The sequence below is a fragment of the Amphiura filiformis genome, chromosome 3 (assembly GCF_039555335.1).
Source record: "Amphiura filiformis chromosome 3, Afil_fr2py, whole genome shotgun sequence".
NCBI classification, from domain to species: domain Eukaryota; kingdom Metazoa; phylum Echinodermata; class Ophiuroidea; order Amphilepidida; family Amphiuridae; genus Amphiura; species Amphiura filiformis.
In genome coordinates, this window is record NC_092630.1 from 67,871,414 (window position 1) to 67,891,242 (window position 19,829).

A 19,829-nucleotide genomic window follows, 5' to 3' on the forward strand; every position below is an offset into this window, starting at 1 on the left:
TGCAAACATCATCCACAATTCAAAGCAGAAGGATTGACTTATTGAGCTGCAGTTAGAATAATACATCCACATTCAAGGAGTCTGCTTTTGTTTTTGTTGTCAACCAGGAGTACTCAACAGTTGTATTCAAATTCTCTGTCAAGTACCCTCTGTCAGGCTGCAACAAATGAAGTAAAGAGAGTCAAGGGTCTGGTACACTGTGAGCTGCATTGGTGATCAATGCTGACTGCCCATTCCACATCAAGGCTACTACTTAAAATAGGTCCATCTCAATTATTATATTACAATCTTTGTTGAGGGCTTGTGGTCTTGCACATTTTTATCTCATTTTTAAACAACTAACCAAACAAAACACAATCAAAAATAAAACAAAAACTTCAAAAGTTAATAGCAGTTCTTTACCTGATTTGATACCATTCTATTCTGTCAGTCACTGCACAAGCTATTTGTTTTTCAAGAAATTATTCCTGAAGATAACATTCTTGACATCCTGGAGGTAGCCTCTCTGTCACAAAAGTTATCACATGACTTGCTGAAAAAACATATCTATAACATAAGCTATCTACTGAAGATATCTACCTTGCCATAAGGAAGAAAGTAGCTCTATTATAAAACACTTAAGTCATTACCATTATCAGAGCAGGTGTCACAATGGTTAGAGTACTTTAGAGCCATACCATTGCCAGCATCAAACTAGCCGTTTCTTTTCATACAATGCACTTAACACAATCACTAATGCCTCGTTATGGAAATAAATACATTATGGTATGAAAGGCAGTTTGGATTGCCCAATAAACTTACACAAAGTTGTTGGTAATTTTCATGCCATTCTGACATTTATCAAACACCTCTTTAGCAAGAAAATATTTGGATTGTGATTCTTGCAAGTGATGAAAGAGGGGTATAGTGGCAGTGTTGCAATTTTTTCTCAGACGGTTTAAATTCAATAATCCAACAAAACAGGAAATGCCAAACTCCCTATTGTATAAATATATGCCAATTTAACTGGGTTAATATATGTGTGATGTAATCAAACAAAGTAAGGTGGGTGTTGCGAAAATGGAGGTTGATATATAATCCAAACAAATATATAGATTCTTTCTGTTGTTTGAAGGACACTATGACTATCTTATATCTCAGTAATACTCATTCAACATTGATACAAATTCCATGTATGATGTGGATATGTGTGAAATCATGCAAAAAGTCATACATATAATGTTATGGATATTCAACTCCTTAAGCCTGATCAAATTACATGTTGGGTAAGTTGTGTAAATGGATACATCAGAAGTCTAAAGAAATACGCACATTATGCTTTATCTATGTCCCTGATTTAATATTCTATCATAAACAGAAATACAACAACTGAATTATATCACATAATAGGCGTGTACCCACTAAAACAATAATCACAAAAGGTTGGAAAAGGCTGCCAGATATCTTAAAATGTCAGGTTCTATAAAAAGGTATAAAAACGATTAATAACAGGTTTCTTTTTTTAAGTTGCTGCAAAACATAAAAAGTATACCAGTTGCATTCAAGAGCAAAACACTATAGAAATCCAAAAACTCTTGACAATTGGAGTTTTTCCATTGTTGCACCTTTACTGGTTATCATCATATCACCATTCACTTTCAAAAGATTGCTGAAATCACGTCTGTAGCCCACTTTAATTGCTTCCACTATTGTAGCTTTATATTTTTCATGTTTTGCCATGTTTTTTCATATTGCACTCGACTCTTGATGTATCTTGTGCTATATACACATCTTTTATGTATGTACGTAGGGTGACCCCATAACCCATTAACTTGTTTCTCTGCATATTACCTATTTTTATAACAAATTACATTTAGGTTTTGTATTCAAACATTATGTCACTGATGTCACAGACATCGTGCATTAAAGCAACATGTGTATAATAGGAACTTTGTTACTGACATGTTGTGTCAGCAGTAAATCTTATGCTCAAGAGGTATGAAGCCAAGTAAAATATCATATTTGTACACTGTATTCTCCTGAACTTTGCCACATGCATGAGACTATTAGCAAATGAATCCCCAAGGAAACGCTTCACCAATCTTAGTATGTATACCTGTGAATCAAGTAAGATTTTTGTCAGTGTGTTTTGAGAATAAACTACACTTTAAATGACTCTATACCCAAACTTAATCTTGGGAATTCAAGTCCCTGATTGTACAGTACTACAGTACAACAGAGGTTGGATACAATAGAGACTTGTCATTTAAGAATGACACAAAATGGTAAATTTTGTATGCAACCAATGAGTAAACAACCTGCATCTGAATCTTTCATATGATTTCTCCATCAGTTTTGTACAATTGTGACACGATAGAGGGAAATGAGTCGGATGTCGCTAATATCGATTTTGAGATATTGGCAAAGAAAGTGTTAAAATTCTTTTGTTTTATATTGTTTTCAGCAATTGATATATTGACGTAACTTTTCAACGAAAAGTCATATCAACATGAGGTTTTCAGTTTCTGAAAGCTCTAAATGTCGTCTTTAGATACAAATGCAAAACTCATTTTCGACCAGGGTCGACATGTGACTCATTCCCCTTGATCATGTCACAATTAAGGTTAGTCTAGAAGTAATATCTGGTGTAGATAGCACTTTGTTAATGATATCATTACCATCAATCTTCATACATCATCTCACAAGAGTTAAGATTTTGTTATTTTCTATGCCCATTATGAAGATTACCATTAATCTCATCAAGCTGAAAAGCAACATTAGATGAGAGTCAGTTGTAAGCACACTGAGAATAGAGGTTATCCACATTCAAACCAATTCAATGCAAGACCTCGGAGTTACTTGCATGACTTTGATGGGCTATTTTGAACCATTAATGGTTGTTAATGCAGGTACTGATTTTGAAAATCCTAAACAAGGTATAGCAGTCGCTGATAGGATCAGCTTTATAGAACATGGATAACCTCTATCACACAGGGTGATGTGACTCTGCAACATATCCTATTACTCATGGAGGGAATAGTGAACCCCATTTGATTTTTTTTAATTTTTGAGTACACATTAAAACATGTACTCTGCAAACCAGGGTAGTTTAGAGGGGGCAAAGACAATTTTTTCCTGGTTGCATCATTTTGATCCTGTATTATTGGTATTATCAGTGGGGTAAATGCGAATACCTTTTTTTAGAGAGAATGTACATATTTTAATATTTAAAAGTTACTATAATTACAACATACTACTAAAAGTTACTAAAAGCTATTAAAAGTTACTAAATATTTAATATTTACTTAAAAGTCTTTGAGATTCCCCAAAAAAGGGTTTCATTCTGACAATGTCATACATAGCAAAGAAAAAATCCGACCCCGGGGCCCCCTCCCAGGGGTCATTTGAGGTAAAATGAATAAAAACTGTCATATGGGCATGAAACTAGGTCGTACGGGACTCAAACTTGGTGGGTGGGTGACGTTCTGTCCTGGCAAGAAGATGTTTATGTTCGTTAAGTCGTCCGACCCCGGGGCCCCCCTCCCAGGGGCCATTTGAGTTCAAATGACTACAAACTGTCATATGGGCATGAAACTAGGTCGCACGGGACTCAAACTCGGTGGGTGGGTGTAGTTCTGTCCTGGCAAGAAGATGTTTATGTTCGTTAAGTCGTCCGACCCCGGGCTCCCTCCCAGGGGTCATTTGAGGTCAAATGACTAAAAACTGTCATATGGGCATGAAACTAGGTCCTACCGGGCTCAAACTCGGTGGGTGGGTGTAGTTCTGTCCTGGCAAGAAGATGTCTATGTTCGTTAAGTCATCCGACCACGGGGTCCCCTCCCAGGGGTCATCTAAGGTTAAATTACTAAAAAGTGTCGTATGGGCATGAAACTTGGTAGGTACAGTCAACATTTAAAGCAGCATTTTTGAAGGTCATTTTGGGGTCATCCAAGGTCACCACGGGTCATCTGAGGTCAAATTAGTAAAAGCTCATATATGGGCATGAAACTTGGTAGGTACAGTCAACATTTAGAGTTATAAGTTTAGGTCATTTTGGGGTCATCCAATGTCACCCTGGGGTCATCTGAGGTCAAATTAGTAAAAATTGTCATATGGGCATGTCACCATCAGCCTGGTAATCGCGCCCAGCCGAGAACCGCCAAATATGGGTAACCGCCTAGTCTATTTTAAAACTGATGCATCAATGACTATGTTCATCATGTCATATAGAGGCCTTGCATGCGACGTATCATCCCGTAAATATGGCGGACTACTCAAATGCATTCAACAAAAGCATGATTGCAATCTACCGTGACAGTTCGTCTCACACACATAATCCTGCACTACGATCAAATAGGTTGATGACAACATTTGATTGAATGGACTGCACTCCGCCATAACTACGGTGAAGGACACCGGTTGAAAACCTTTGTTTGGAGCCAATCAATAATTTCATGCAGGGCCTCTATTGTATCATTCTCACATAGATATAGAAATACTAAATTCGTTCACTATCTATATTTTTACTTCTAGTAGAGCTCCAATCTAAGGGTTAAAGTTATGTTTTAGGTTAGGTTAGGATTTTTTAAAGTATCCAGTACAGTGAACCTTATGGTACAAATCTTGCCAAAAATTTTAGCATAGGCCTATTGAAACTAAACTGGTGAAATATGGGACAAAAGTGGAATAAATTCGCAAAGCGCTAAAAATGGCATTCTGTTGCTATAAAATGGCCAAATATGAGGTTAATTTCGACACAAACCAATACACAGGCGTCAATATTGGGGGTGATTATATTGACCATCCCCTGGCAAAATATTGTGGCATTTACCCCCGATCTACGCCTATGTAATTTAGAGCCCTGTGACTCCATCGGTCTCCCTCTCCCTCTCTCTCCTTCCCCCCCTCCTTCCTTTTTTTCTTCCTCCCTTGGCGGAAACTCTAATAGGCACAAAGGACCAATATGCGATCGTAATCTATTTCCTCTTCTTTCTATATCTAACCTCCTTGGGCCTACATATTAGTACTGATATATCATACGCTGGCGTAAATAACGTAATTAATCGGATTAATTAACATACTGAGCAATAGGTGAAAACAATTTTGACAAAAGGAGTTGTCCTTGTCAATTTGTAGACATGTACTTTTGATTATTTACATAGCTTCTTCTCCAATCACTGTGTAAAACATCCATTCAAAAATCTGATTGCTATTATTATATGGATGAATGGACATATCACAAAAGGATTGCTTATCTCAATAGGGCATGTACTTAAGCATTTTTTTTAACTGACCGGCGTTATTAGGCGTTTTATCGGAGGTCACCGAGTAATGCCAAGATCAAAATCGATTTTATGTATTGTGTATGTATCATAGGACGCTCAGATTAATTGTCTCTATGCGCTTGAGAATTCAACAATATAAATAATGGTAGCTCTATTATAATACACATTAATGTTTTAAGCAGATAAAATTCCAAAATATAATACGTTTTCTGCCTTTGCTTGTCACGTGGTAGGCCTATGTTGAAGTTGCGATTATATTTTTAAATAAGTTTCAGCTGAATAACAAGAAGACAAGTGGCCTAGTGGTCTAAGGCGCTGGGCTCATAGAGTACTAAGCGTTGCGCCGTGAGTTCGAACCCCGCCTCTGCCAAACTTTAAAAGAAGTAAATTAAAATTTGACTTTTTTTAATTTCATATTTGGGAAATGTGACTGGGAGAATTTATGTATGGTGTGGAGTGGTGTGATAGGGCATGTACTTTAACTGGCCGGCGCGGTCCGGTGACTAAGTCTTTATTGGGCGTTTTATCGGCAGTCAACGAGTAATGTTAGCCAAATGGCATTTGGTCTCTTTTTCTTAGATTCTGATTCTTTCTTTCTTCTACCAATCGTATAATGAGCCATCGTAGTCATATTCGTTTGTTAATTTTGACGAAATTTGGTTATTATGACCATTGGGGGGTGCCACAAATGTCATGTGAAAATGTCTGGCGCAAATGTCTTGTCAAGGTCATTATAGCCCAAAACGTGTTTTTCACTTAAAATGCTACTCATTCCCCATATTACATAGCACCGTGACATCACTTGCATACATGCATCGTCTATAGCCACTGATAGCCAGTGTCTAAAAGTTGTACACAGAATTGGGGTCAAAGGTCATTTAGGGGTAATTTCCGGCATGTAACCAAATACCTTAAATCGGCCATCGTAGCCATATTTTCCTTTCTTTTTCCTTTTTTTTCTCATTTTCCCCATTTTTCAGAGGGGTGCACTTTTCTCTTTTATTTTAAATCAGCAGGGCACTCCCCTTACTACACACCTGCTGTCCCTTCTAAAAGGAAGGTTTTATTTCAAACTCTAATGGTGACCCGCAGGTCAAATTGCTAGAATTGAACATTAAACACACCTAAACAGACACAATGCAATTTTGCAGGCAGCAGCTTAATCAGCGCCAATATTGCAACATTGAAACAAACAACTATACAAACATCCAATCCAACCCAACGCTATCCCCCAGCAGGCAATGAGGATAAAGTGCCTTGCCCAAGGACACAACACGTTGGCACGAAAGCGGGGCTCAAACTCGCAACCTATGGATTATGAGTCGGGCGCCTTATCCACTCGGCCACACGTGCTCCCTTCTTTAGTGTTCTTGCATTTGCACTGCAATCATGGTCCCCAATCTATTGTCAATTTGTAATACTTCTATTCTTCATTATTTTCAATTTATCAAGGTATACAATGTAATTGATTTGCTAGTCCAGAAAATCTATATATTAAAAAAAACTACTAAAAAAGTTGATATGTTTACTCCTTTTCGGCGATCACTAATAGTGTCTTTATTATAGGCCTAAAATGATGAGCAACATATAGAAGTTGAATAGATTTGACTACTTTTCCACATCATTTCCTTCTAGTTTTGCATATCTGACATCAATGCTGGTAGACATAAGATATACCATAAAATATCCCAATATCTAAATGAGTTAGGGAACTAGGTTAATTGTTCATTTTTAGAAGTTATACTTTTTCTACAAATCAACTACATCAAAATGCATCCCATGATCATAACCATTTGAAAAGAACTGGTACAGTTTAAGTGTCATCTTGTGTAAAAATTAAATTTGGGTAAACAAAATGCCATTTGACAGAAATCAGAAACTGAATCTGCAACAAATTCACCATATGTGTCATTCACTTACTTGTTCAAATTTGTCTCTACCTGCGTGATATGAAACCAAAGTAAATCCTTATTGACTTAATTTGAAATTTCAACTGATTCTGAAATTTCACTGTGAAGAAAGGAAACACATAATTATCCCATCACTTTTTCTTACTGTAACAGAACCCTTGCAAAAACACATTTTGTTCTATAGAAACCTGCGTCAAATAAGTATCTGGTTACAAACCATGTCGCTCATTCAGGTGCAAGGAAAATTCTATGCTATTATTGACTTTCGTCTTTTGTTTCCCGGGTTGTCCGCTCTTTGGACAGTGTTGAATCAAGAGACGGACAGAATCATATTGCCAATGCACCAGGGATTTGATAAAAGTCCCTACTAATAGGGAACAAGTTGACATTGCAAGATTGTTAAGAATATAGCCATAATGGTATACAACATTTTCATGCATGGTTTTCACTGTGGCAAAGACAGTACAAAATTTTAAACTGTAGTACTGTACTCTAGGTGGCGACTAAGAGTGAAAACAAGTTGCAGCAGATTGTGATACAGATGTTTCAGATACTCTTATCACAAATGTGTACAATTATCAAATCAAGTCCATCTACCACCCACAGTTTTCATATTCTTTATGCATATGTTGGCCTTGTTTCCTGTTTTTAAGTTCTATTTTTGAAAATATGGTAACTCTCCAAGAGCTATCAACAAGTTTATTCTGTTAAAGATCATATATAGTTCGCACTCAATGGCAGAAGCTAAAATAATAAAAGTAATTGGTATTGGTGTATTCCCAACGAAATTTTCATTTATTTACCTTTCAGGGTAAAATGATGATTCCTGGACAATGGTAACATAATTAGGTATGCTGATGAGATTGCCCTCATTGAAAGAACAGCAACTGAACTTCATGACCCAACAGGGTAAAGGAAGCTAGGAGTATGGACTGTTCCATAATGTCAAAAAGATGAAGGTCATGATTTGTGGAGGGAAAGCAGACCAGCAGTTAAAGGCTGATAAAGAGGTTGTTGTTGACGAAGGAGGCAGTGGTCCAGAAATTAAAAGACGCCTGGCCATGACAAGAACATCTGCTATTGCTTTTACTGACATTTGAAAAGACAGAGGAGTTTCTAGAGCAACCAAAATTAACATCATGCATGCCCTGGTCTTCCCAATTGCTATATATGGCTCTGAAACATGGGCTGTTGGAAGGGCAGACAGATCCAGGATTCAAGCTTCTAAAATGTGGTGCTGGCAAAATATGCTGAGAATTTTATGGAAAGATCACAAAACAAATGAATTTGTCAGAAGTCACCTTGGTGAGCATGTCAAATGTTCAGCATGCCAGAAGATTGATTGCAGCAAATTGCAGTACAGTCTTTGGTCACATCCCAAGAAGAAATGATGACAACTTGGCGAAGATAATTATTGTTCAGGGCTAAGTTGAAGGACTTCGCAGAAGAGGCAGACAGAAGCTCCACTGGATAGAAGGAATCAAAGAATCCACTGGACCATCTCTTATGAATGCTTACTGTCTTGCATTGGACAGACAGAGTTGCAACAACATCATCAAAATGGTCACAATGGATCAGTCATGACCCATAGGATGACAAACTAGGAACAGGTATTTGTGCTGGTATAGCACACTCATGACAAGTGCCCTAATTGGTTTGAACAAAAACATATGAAGAGTTTCATCACAAAACGTGATACATCAACATCAATTCATATATTGGCTGGACTCGAAGAGTATAGAAGCCAAGCTTGTGCGGGGTAAAGCTGCTTATTGTTGTTGTAGTTGTGACTTGAATACTTGTAGGCTGCTTGCTTGAACGGTGGTTTCTTTTAGACTGTTCCAGTCGGTAATGGTTCGGGGGAAAAATGAGTTTTTGTGGCACTGGATGCGAGTTTGGAGGTGAATGAAACTTTTCGTATTATTGCGGCGATAACTCCATTTGAGACAAAAAGACCAAATTGTGTTAAATAGATGTGGCGTTTATCACATTTGGCAAAAAAGAAATAACTTATCGCATCTTGCAATGAAACGATTCATATTGTCTTATTTAAAGTATAACAAAGCCAAATGTACAAAATATTAAACCATGTGTATTTTATTACACAAACATTGGTGTCTACTATTAATGTCAATAAATATGTTATGTCTAGCCCACTGACTTTTTACCAAATTGCAATAGTACTGAGTTAGTGTTATTGTGTAGCATGCAGAGTATTCAAGAATGATTCTGAGCTATTCTGATAATCGATTTTGCATATTGTCTGATGTGAAATCAAAGACCACAAGATTTATATAAAACATACAAACCTTAAATGTTGGTAAATATTCTGTAAGAAGTCCAGATTAGTATTGATGAGAAATATGTCTCATCACATTTCAAGGTTTTATTTTAATAAATTCATGAAGTGAAGAAAACAAATCCTTCAAAACTAGACAGATCTGGTGAGCACGTCCTTAAACCAACCAGAGAGCAGTGTTCTGGGAAATCAAAATACAAACACATTTCATCTTCTGTGTAATTTCCATATCAAAATACTTCATAAATCTCACTAAATCAACTACAGGTATATCTCTACATTTCCTTTACAATTTTTAAGATCAGTGAGCAGAGATATGATTGTCCATATAGATAAGGCTTACACAAGACGAGAAAACTAATGTCTAACAGTCCAGTGTTATTTACTTTTTACTGAAGGGCTTGGCAACATTTTACAAATATATTTCCAATTACAAGTACAAAACAGAGTTCCCCCAAGAGATGACAGTTTCAATGGCTGGTCTGGAAATATAGGTCACAACTGACTTGCTTCTGTCAAAATGACCCTCTTTTTCTCAATTTAGATTACAGAAATGGGTCATTTCAGTTATCTATGTGAATTAGAAATTGATATCAATCTTTGAATGCAAAACTTCAATTTCTAAAAGTTGAATTTTTTAATCAAAGGATATGGGCCCAGATTTATGTTCTTGAGTACATTTACAACACATTGTTGGCTTTCATGATTTTGATGTACATTATTCACTATTCAAAAATGAAGTTCCACTGTGAGATATTTATTATAAATAATCAACTGTCTGGCTTTTTAAGATGGAATATGAGATATTTTCTGGAAATTGTTGTTTTTATCAATAATCAATATTTATGAGCTAAAATGACTGAAAAGGCTCATTAATATGTAATTTTTGCCAACATTACACTACAAATCAATGCATAAATAGGGTACTTTTAGTTGCATACTCTTGTCTTGAAACTTGGTCAAAGTATTTCTAATATATTCCAATGTAATACATTATCTAGCCACCCTCCAATTTGCATATTTGCATGATTAATGAGCTACTTTGCATAAATGCCAATTAATTATGCAAATTAGAGGGCAGACTATAAACATTTTCACCTTAAAACCCACACTATTGACCACTATCTGTACCATAGTAAGTTTAATTATTCTTTTATTTAAAATTGTTCTTTTTTATTTATACTGCATTTAAATGAATACAATTATGCCGAGCAGTTTGTGTGACAGTGCTTTTTTTTTCAAATATACAAACCTAAGGTATAAGGTATAACACACAAACACTTTACTAAATGAAATCCAGAATTCAAGGCAGAAGGATTGACTTACTGAGCTGCAGTTAGAATAATACCATCCAAATTCAAGGAGTCTGCTTTTGTTTTTGTTGTCAACAGGAATACTCAACAGTTGTATTCAAATTCTCTGTCAAGTACCCTCTGTCAGGCTGCAACAAATGAAGTAAAGAGAGTTAAGGGTCTGGTACACTGTGAGCTGCATTGGTGATCAACGCTGACTGCCCATGCCACATCGAGGCTAGTAGTACTACTCAACATGCTCAAGAATTTGATGGTTGAGAGCCAGAAAGCCTCAACTCACAATCACCTGGTCCCACAAAATGGGCATAAACTCGTGAGGGCACTATAAAAGATACAGTCCATTAATCATGACAAAAACGAAAGACATTTTTGAAGACCAAAAGACCAAAGCAATGAGCCAATCTTTAGCTCATTTTGTGAGAGCTGATCATAGTGAGTTATGGCTTTCTGCTTCTGAACCCTCAAATTACAAAGTCCATCTCCATTATAATGTTGAACATTTAAAAAATATAATACCAAACATTTTAAAAACATTTTCATGACCTTGATATAACCCAACAGACCTAGGAAATAAATTAAACACAAGTGCAAAGACACCAATGCAACTTCTATATGACATGATATGAAACTAAACCTACAGATGGAGCTGAAAAAATCAGACTTTAATATTGCATCCTTGATGGAAAGACTTCATCTAGAATTTCTTTCTTTTTGCCAAGATAAGTAAGCCCAATGCTGATGCATAATACATCATTAGCACTAATCCTTTTGTTTACTAGCTTCTAAAGTTCATTCAAGTGTATTATTCCTCTGATAAAATCACTCCCTTGATTATACTTGTTTTAATACATTCTAAAAAAATATTGTCTGCAGTAGAAAGCTTGCAATCTCTGGTGAATCTTGCAAAAAATCATCTTAACACAATTGATAGCATAACCGCTTAACCCAATAAACTTGTTTCCTGCATTTTACCTATTGTGCTAATAAATTACATTAGGTTTATTAACAAGTTTCTCACAGACAGTTCTGTAATATATGCTAAATAGAAACTTTGTTACTGACAATCTTATTTATACTCAAGAAGTCTGAAGCCACGTAAAACATCATATGTTATACAATGTATACTCTTGAACTTTGCCACAAGCATGAGACTATTGGCAAACTAATCCCGAAAGATTCCAACCTGAGTATGTGTACCTGTGAACCAAATAGATTTTTGTCAGTGTGTTTTGAGAATAAACTACACTTTAAATGACTCTAGATCCAAACTTAATCTTGGGAATTCAAGTCCCTGATTGTACAGTACTACAGTGCAACAGAGGTTGGATACAATAGAGACTTGTCATTTAAGAATGACACAAAATGGTAAATTTTGTATGCAACCAATGAGTAAACAACCTGCATCTGAATCTTTCATATTACTTCTCTATCAATTTTGTATGAAGGTTAGTCTAGAAGTAATACCTGCTGTAGATAGACTTTATCATCATCAACATCATTATCATCAATCTCTATACATCATCTCACAAGATTTTGTTGTTTTCTACGCCCATTATGAAGATTACCATTAACCTCATCAAGCTAAAAAGCAACATTAGATGACAGTCAGTTCTAAGCACACTGAGAATTACACAGGAAAATGGGACTCATGGATGGAAGAGTAAACCCCAATTTATTTACCATGTACTCTACAAGCTTCTATTGCTAGTATGTTCTTGCTTGTGATCCACATATAAATATATGCATTATGTTGATTATGCATGCTCAAACCTTCTTTCATTCTTAAAGGGGGGTAACCCTATCAGTTTAGGATATGGATTGTCTTCAAACTTACATACAATTTCAAATATTGTCCCCTTTATGCATCTATGTGAGAAAACGAGAACATTTTCAGCGTAAAAGTGACTAATTAGCACAATTAGTAAGCCAATAAGTTGGTACGCATGAATTGCATTGTGGTCCGGATTCCAGAAACAACACTGCCGTCGAGTGCTTCGCCATACCACTACGCTCATCATTCTTTTGACAAAATATCTCATTCTTTTTATTTTAATTTGACCCTGATACATTTCCTTTTAATTTTGTATATTATCATCACGTACATTTTACACTTATCTTTTATTTTAGGATTTGTTTTAATGAAAAATGGGTTTTTATAATATTTTTAATTAATTAATTAATTAATTTTATAGTGGCGGACATTTTTTCTCATATTTTTTTTCACATTCCTCGTATCATACTTTACAAGATAAGGTCTTGTTTTGTATTTATTTCATCCTTTATGTATTTCTTTATTTTTGTTTTAAGCGTTTATCATTATAGCGCCCTCATTTTTTCGGACCTATTTCCGTTCGTGCGAATTGGCACGGGAGTAAAACGGCTCTTATTCACAGAATCATTTTTTCCTACCCAGAATGTCGAAGGTGGTTACCAGTATAGCCTGTTTGTTTCTTGATTTCTCCGAAAATACATCAAATTGGATCGTCAAATTTCAGGATGGTAATGAGAAAAATATAATCTATTAAATGATACCAAAACCTCATCAACAATGAAAAAAATCGGGGGGATGATGCTGTCGATCGGGTTACGGACCTTTAAACTGAATTTATACTTGATCGCCGAGTGATTGCGATGAAACGCTTTTGGAAAGTGATGGGCAATCACAGAATTTTGTGATGCATCGCTCATCGCTTTTGCATTCATACTTATCAGGGCGATAGCGATTGCAGATGACAATTAAGATATTCTTAATGCCACAAAATACATTTTTAAAACATCAGTTGCTGTTAATAATTATTGTTTTAAATTAATTCATCACCAAAAGTTAATGATCGAGAAAGATAAATTAATTAGCAAAATAATGGATCCAGCTGGTTGTATATTATTGGTTGACACATTCACGTGTCAAACGATATCGCTGGGAAGGTGAGGCTTCTTCAACTTGCAAAAGCAACATCGTTTTTGCCTCAGCGATTTGAATCGATTGATCCACTTGACACTCAGGAAATGTAAGTAAACACTGAGCATGTGTGAGAATCGCTTTTCTGCAAAAGTGATTGAGTATAAATTCAGCTTTACAAATGTCCATCAGGGGTGGATCCAGGAATTTTCTGCAAAAATACACAAAGTCAGGCGCGGCTCTGTAAAAATACACAAAGTCAGGCGCCGCTCTGCAAAAATTAGAGGGGGCGCGCGCCGGGTGTGCCCCCTCTAAATCCGCCCCTGTCCATTACCATTTGATTTTGGACCTTGGTTGAAAAAGGATAGTATTTTGGTCCCATGCCTGACATCAATCTGATTGCTAGTATGAGACTCACATGTTGCTTTATGGAGTCCATATTCTCTTAGTTCAATTCTGTGGTTGTAACCAAAATCCTGATTTAATCAAATAAAATATTTTATTTATATCATTCATTTAGTCTTGAATTGATAAATGAGAAAATGTCCCATGATTATCATTTCCTTGTTTCAAACAAACAACTTCAAGATTGACACTCTATTCAATGAAATCCAACTATACCCCAGTAGCCACAAATGCAATTGTTAGTGTTTTTGCATTTGCACAGAGATCATGGTCACCAATCCACTTCAATTTATAATACAGTCTGCCGCCTGGACAACCAATTCTTTAGAAATGCTTAGTCGCGCTAAAAGTCGATCGATACATGTAAAAATCAGCACAATTCAGAGATACACCTTTTGCTATGAAATTAATTTTCTCGGTCAAATATAAAGCAATATTTTTTTTCTTCAGTAATGTCAGTTAAAAACTTGGTGCTTGGATATACATTTTTTTTAAATCCTGGTGTTAAAATTAAGCATCAAATTGTGTCTTTTAGTGTGATATTTTTGATTTTTATAGGCCTTGAATTAGCCTGCGAGCTTTTTTTACGGAATTCATGTTTTAGTGTCTCAAACTAACATAGTTTGCTAAAGAAAGATATTTCCCACCTCTGTAAAGCACATCGTGTGGGTCTATATGTTATAGTTTTGTCAGAATTTCCGCTTTTTGTTTTACCCTTTTTCCATTCAGTCTCCGAAAATGTCAAACTAAGTAAAAGTAGGCAATGGTGAGTACTTTTATCTCGAGAGCAACCAGCTGAAATAGTCGATATTTCCTTTGTTGTTATCCAGGTCAATTTTTCATTGAAAGCCAATTGCCCGACCAGCGATTAAATCCCCAATTGGGTGTTCTGGTTAAACATGATCAGTAGGAGCGCTATAGGTCTGGGAATTTCTTTGCTATATTGAAGTTCTGGCAACACTATAGCCATGCCGGTATTCCTATTAAACCCAGGGATATCGATCCACAATGCTAGTACTAGCCTTTAGATTTCACGTGTTGATTTAGACATTTTTCAGCCGACATTGAAAGATGGTGAAATCAAACGGAAATTCTGACAAAACTATGATATATAGCTCACGGTGATGTGCTTTAGAAAGTTGGGGAAATCCTTCATTAGCGAACTATATTACTTTGAAAAGCTAAAAGGTTGATCCAAGAAAAAGCTCTCTGCCCGAGCTCAAGCCTATAAAATCGAATATCTTACACTAAATGACTGAATTTCAGGCCTAAGTTTAACACCAGGATTTTAAAAAAATCAGTATCAAGCATTATAGTTTTTCCAGCCATTTACTGAAAAAATGAAAATTATTGCTTTTCATTTGGCTGAGAAAAAAATTTGTACACTGAAAAGGTGTAACTCAAAATTTTGCTCATTTCAACACCAATTTCGATCGTTTGTATTGCCTCATTAAATGACTGAGTGAGCCTTGCAGAACAAAAGAATCCGTTGTGCAGGTAGCTGACTGAATACTCCAAATCTTCCTTATTTTGAATTAATCAAAGTATACATTGTAAGTGATATGCTGGATCAGAAAATCTATGAAAAACAACAACAATTGTATTGATTTATGCTTCACTTTAAAAAAAAATTCTTACTCCTTTGTGACAATTAAGAGTGCCTTTAATATAGAGCTAAGATGATGAGAAGTTGAATAGATTTGACTACTTTTCCACATCCTTCCCTTCTTGTTTTGCATGTCTGACATCTGCAATGACATAATATAATGATCTATGGAACTGGGTTAATTGTTCAGGTGAAGACCAATAGTGAAAACAAGTTATAGCATAAACTGTGCCTACTTGTCTAGAAAATGTACTTGTTTCAGGTCACAAATGTGTACAATTATCAAATCAAGTCCTTTTACCACCCACAGTTTTCATATTCTTTTTGCATATGTTGGCCTTGTTTCCTGTTTTTAAGTATTTTACTGTTTTTAAAATATGGTGACTTTACAAAGTTTATTCTGTTAAAGATCATAGTTCAAACTCAAAGTTAGAAGCTGAAATGAATAATAAAAGTAATTGGCTTTGGTGTATTACCTACTTAACTATTTTTTATTTACTTATTTCCCTTTCAGGATGAAACGATGGTTATCGGACAATGGTAAAATAATTTTGAAAACATTAAATTTGTAAGATACAAATTGTTCACTGAAACATAATCTTGATGATGATGATGATGATGATGATGATGATGATGATGATGATGATGAGGAGGAGGAGGAGGAGGAGGAGGAGGAGGAGGAGGAGGAGGAGGAGGAAGACAAGAAGACAGCACCACCTTACACCAGCCAGAGTGCAGTGTTCTGGGAAATCAAAACACACTCCATCACATTCCATCTTCTGTGTAATTTCAAATACTTGATAAATCTCACTAAATCAACTACAGGTCTCCACATCTCCATTACAATTCTGTGATTGGAGATATGATAGTCCATATAGATACCGTAAGGCTTCCACAAGACGAACAAACTAATATCTTATTTAACAAACCAATGTTGTTTACTTTTTACTGAAGGACTTGGCAACATTTTATATTTCCAATTACAAGTACAAAACAGAGTTTCCCCAAGAGGTAACTGTTTCAATGGCTGGTCCAGTAATATAGGTCACAATGACTTGTCTCTGTCAAAATGACCCTATTTTCCTCACTTTAGATTACAAAAATGGGTCATTTCAGTTATATCTATGTGAACTAGAAATTGATACAGATTTTGAATGCAAAGCCTCAATTTCTGAATGTTGTGTGTTTTGAATAATTTGTTCTATATTCATAAAGCCAGTCATATGTGGATGTAGATAAGCACACCACAGAGCATTTGGGCCCAAGTGTGGACTACTGAAATCACTCACAAATAGATCACACAGTATCACTTTCACTGGGATTTATATTGTTGTGTACAAATACTATAATACATTGTTGGCTTTCAGATTGATATACATTACTATTTACCAAAGATTCCATCATTTTAAGATATTTATAACCACCTGTCTGCCTTTCCAAAACCTGCACCATTAATCCCTCTCTGTACCATTGCAGGTGCAATTGTTTTCATTTTCTAATTTATATTTTATTCACACAACAATATTGAACTAAGAATTTAAATGAACACAACCATGCCTTGTAACAACCCATCAGTTTATAAGACACTGGCCGGGACACTACAGTTTGATCAGCTCATAATCGGTGGGAATTGTTAGGCTTTTACAATTACCCCGAAAAGTAGACCTGCATTAAGAGTGATATGGTTGACATATCTGGTCTACCATTTGCATGCTAAAAAAAAGTAGACAAAAGTATAGGACTTTAATTAATAATTTGTGATGCTTCTTGCGAGATGTCACCAGAAAATTGTCAAAATAAAATATATTGATATTAATTGTCTTCAAAATTGGTGAACCATTGGTGAACCTTTGCATAGTATAGCATTAAGGCAAACTCATTACTGAAATCCAGAATCCAAGACAGAAGGGTTGACTTAGAATTATACCATCCAAATTCAAGGAGTTAACTTTTGTTTTACCAAATGAAGGAGACAAATTCCAAATAAAAATAGCAACAAACCGACATATTATCAACCAAATAATTGCAAAGATTATACCCCAAAAATACCCTTATCAAGAGAGTTAATAAGAAAATAAGGCTTTAATATTGCATCTACACCACCCTACACCATACATAAATTCACCTAGCCACATTTCCCTAAAATGAAGTTTTCAAGGAGGAAACTAGTTTGGCACAGGATCATTATGCTTATAGAACCCCAAAGTTTATTTCAGAAAGAAAAGATTAGATTACCATGAAAACAAAAATGTTACTTTTCAGTCTTCATTTTCACTAAATTAAAAACAATAATGGCACATATCAAATTTCAATCAATATTCTGCCTTCTAAACCAACTTAATTGTGACACGATTGGTATCGCAAATCATTATACCGTAAACGTTCGCCTAATGGCGCTTTTGGATTCTTAGAAATGTGAGAGCGCCATCCTTGTAAAATCTCAACAGCATTAAGGATACGTGTATGTTAAATTGAGGAACCTGAACATAATGCCTCAGAAAAAAATATCGTGACATGACCCAATACTTTAGGTCACTTGGTTAGTTGCTAGAGCAGCAAATGTTTTGGGGTTTCTTCAGGTATTCTTTCTTAAAGTGCCATTGGACTTAATTTGTAAATCGATTCATACGTTATACCTAACTCATTTCAAAAATGGTAAATCTTTTTATAACATTGTAATTTCTTCATATTTTTTTTAATATTCTTTAGTTCAAAATTACACCCTACTATTGTCTGACCCGTTAGCTCAGTCGGTAGAGGGTGCGCCTTGAATGGTGAATGGTACTTGTTCGAATCTTGATTTCTGCCCCCACTTATATGTGAAGAAGGGTCCAGAAATGTTTTTGGATTTTGTCCCCATTTTACGAACGAATATTGTTTTTGGATTTTGTCCCCATTTTACGAACGAATATAATTTAATTTTAATTTTCTTATTTTTTTTTAGATAAATAGGCACTGCTGAACAAACGGCAACAAAAACCGCTGACAAAATTTGCTCCACCTGCTACCTATCAATGCATGATATATTTCACTACATTTAACAGTTAAATGACCTTTGAAAAATAGAACGGCCTCAACGTTTCAAATTGTGTAACTGCATTACTTTATTCATTTATGCATTATAAATGATCAGCTATTTTTTCTTTTCTTAAAAGTAGATCAGACCATTGATCATATAACTATCAGACCACGAAGTAGTTACGTAACTCCGTGATGGTATCGGAACCAAGCACTGTTTGTATGGCGATCATTACGATCACACTATTTTGGTATGCCTTTTTGTGTACTGATTGTTTCGATCGTGGTTCATTACTTAAGCGCGTGATCCCGTTGGCATAGTAACATTACGAGACATTACATAACTTCGATACCGGGCTTCGATACTGAATAGTTGTTGAGTGCACATAATATGGAAAGCCATTGGGGTATTGTGTGCCTTCCAAAGCGCCTGATAACATGTTCTCATTGTTATCCTAGCCAGTATTCAATGATAGCTATAGAGGCCTTGCGTTTATCGATTGGCTCCAAACAAAGGATTTGAACCGGTTTCTTCACCGTAATCATGGCGCAGTGCAGTCCATTCAATCAAATGTTGTCATCAACCTATTTGATCGTAGTGCATTTTGTTATGTGTGTGAGACGAACTGTCGCGGTAGATGCAATCATGCTTTTGTTTAATGCATTTGAGTAGTCCGCCATATTTACGGGATGATACGTCATCTGCGCAGCCTCTATTCAGTTGGTCGTTGTATGATTTTGTTCGTTCACTCATTCAAATTTTATTTATATCATTTGAAGACTGAGCCTATTATGATACATCCTCCGTGGAACAGTTTCAAACAAATATAGCTAGGGATTATTGGGGCAGAGGTTATCTTTTGAATTCTCTTAGAGGGCTATCATTTTTTTTCGGAAGGGGGGTCCCAAATTTACAAAAAGTCTGCATCAATAAAATTGTGCACCCCTATTTCGGCAACAAAAATTTTATGATCCCAAACCCCAAAATTGTATTGAAATCAGTCTTTTTTAATAAAATAACACACTTTCTGTGGTCATCGTGTGACTCCCTACATTTTGGTCCTAAAACATTTTTATGACCCCTTCCTATTATTCTTTCCAAGACTTTATGACCC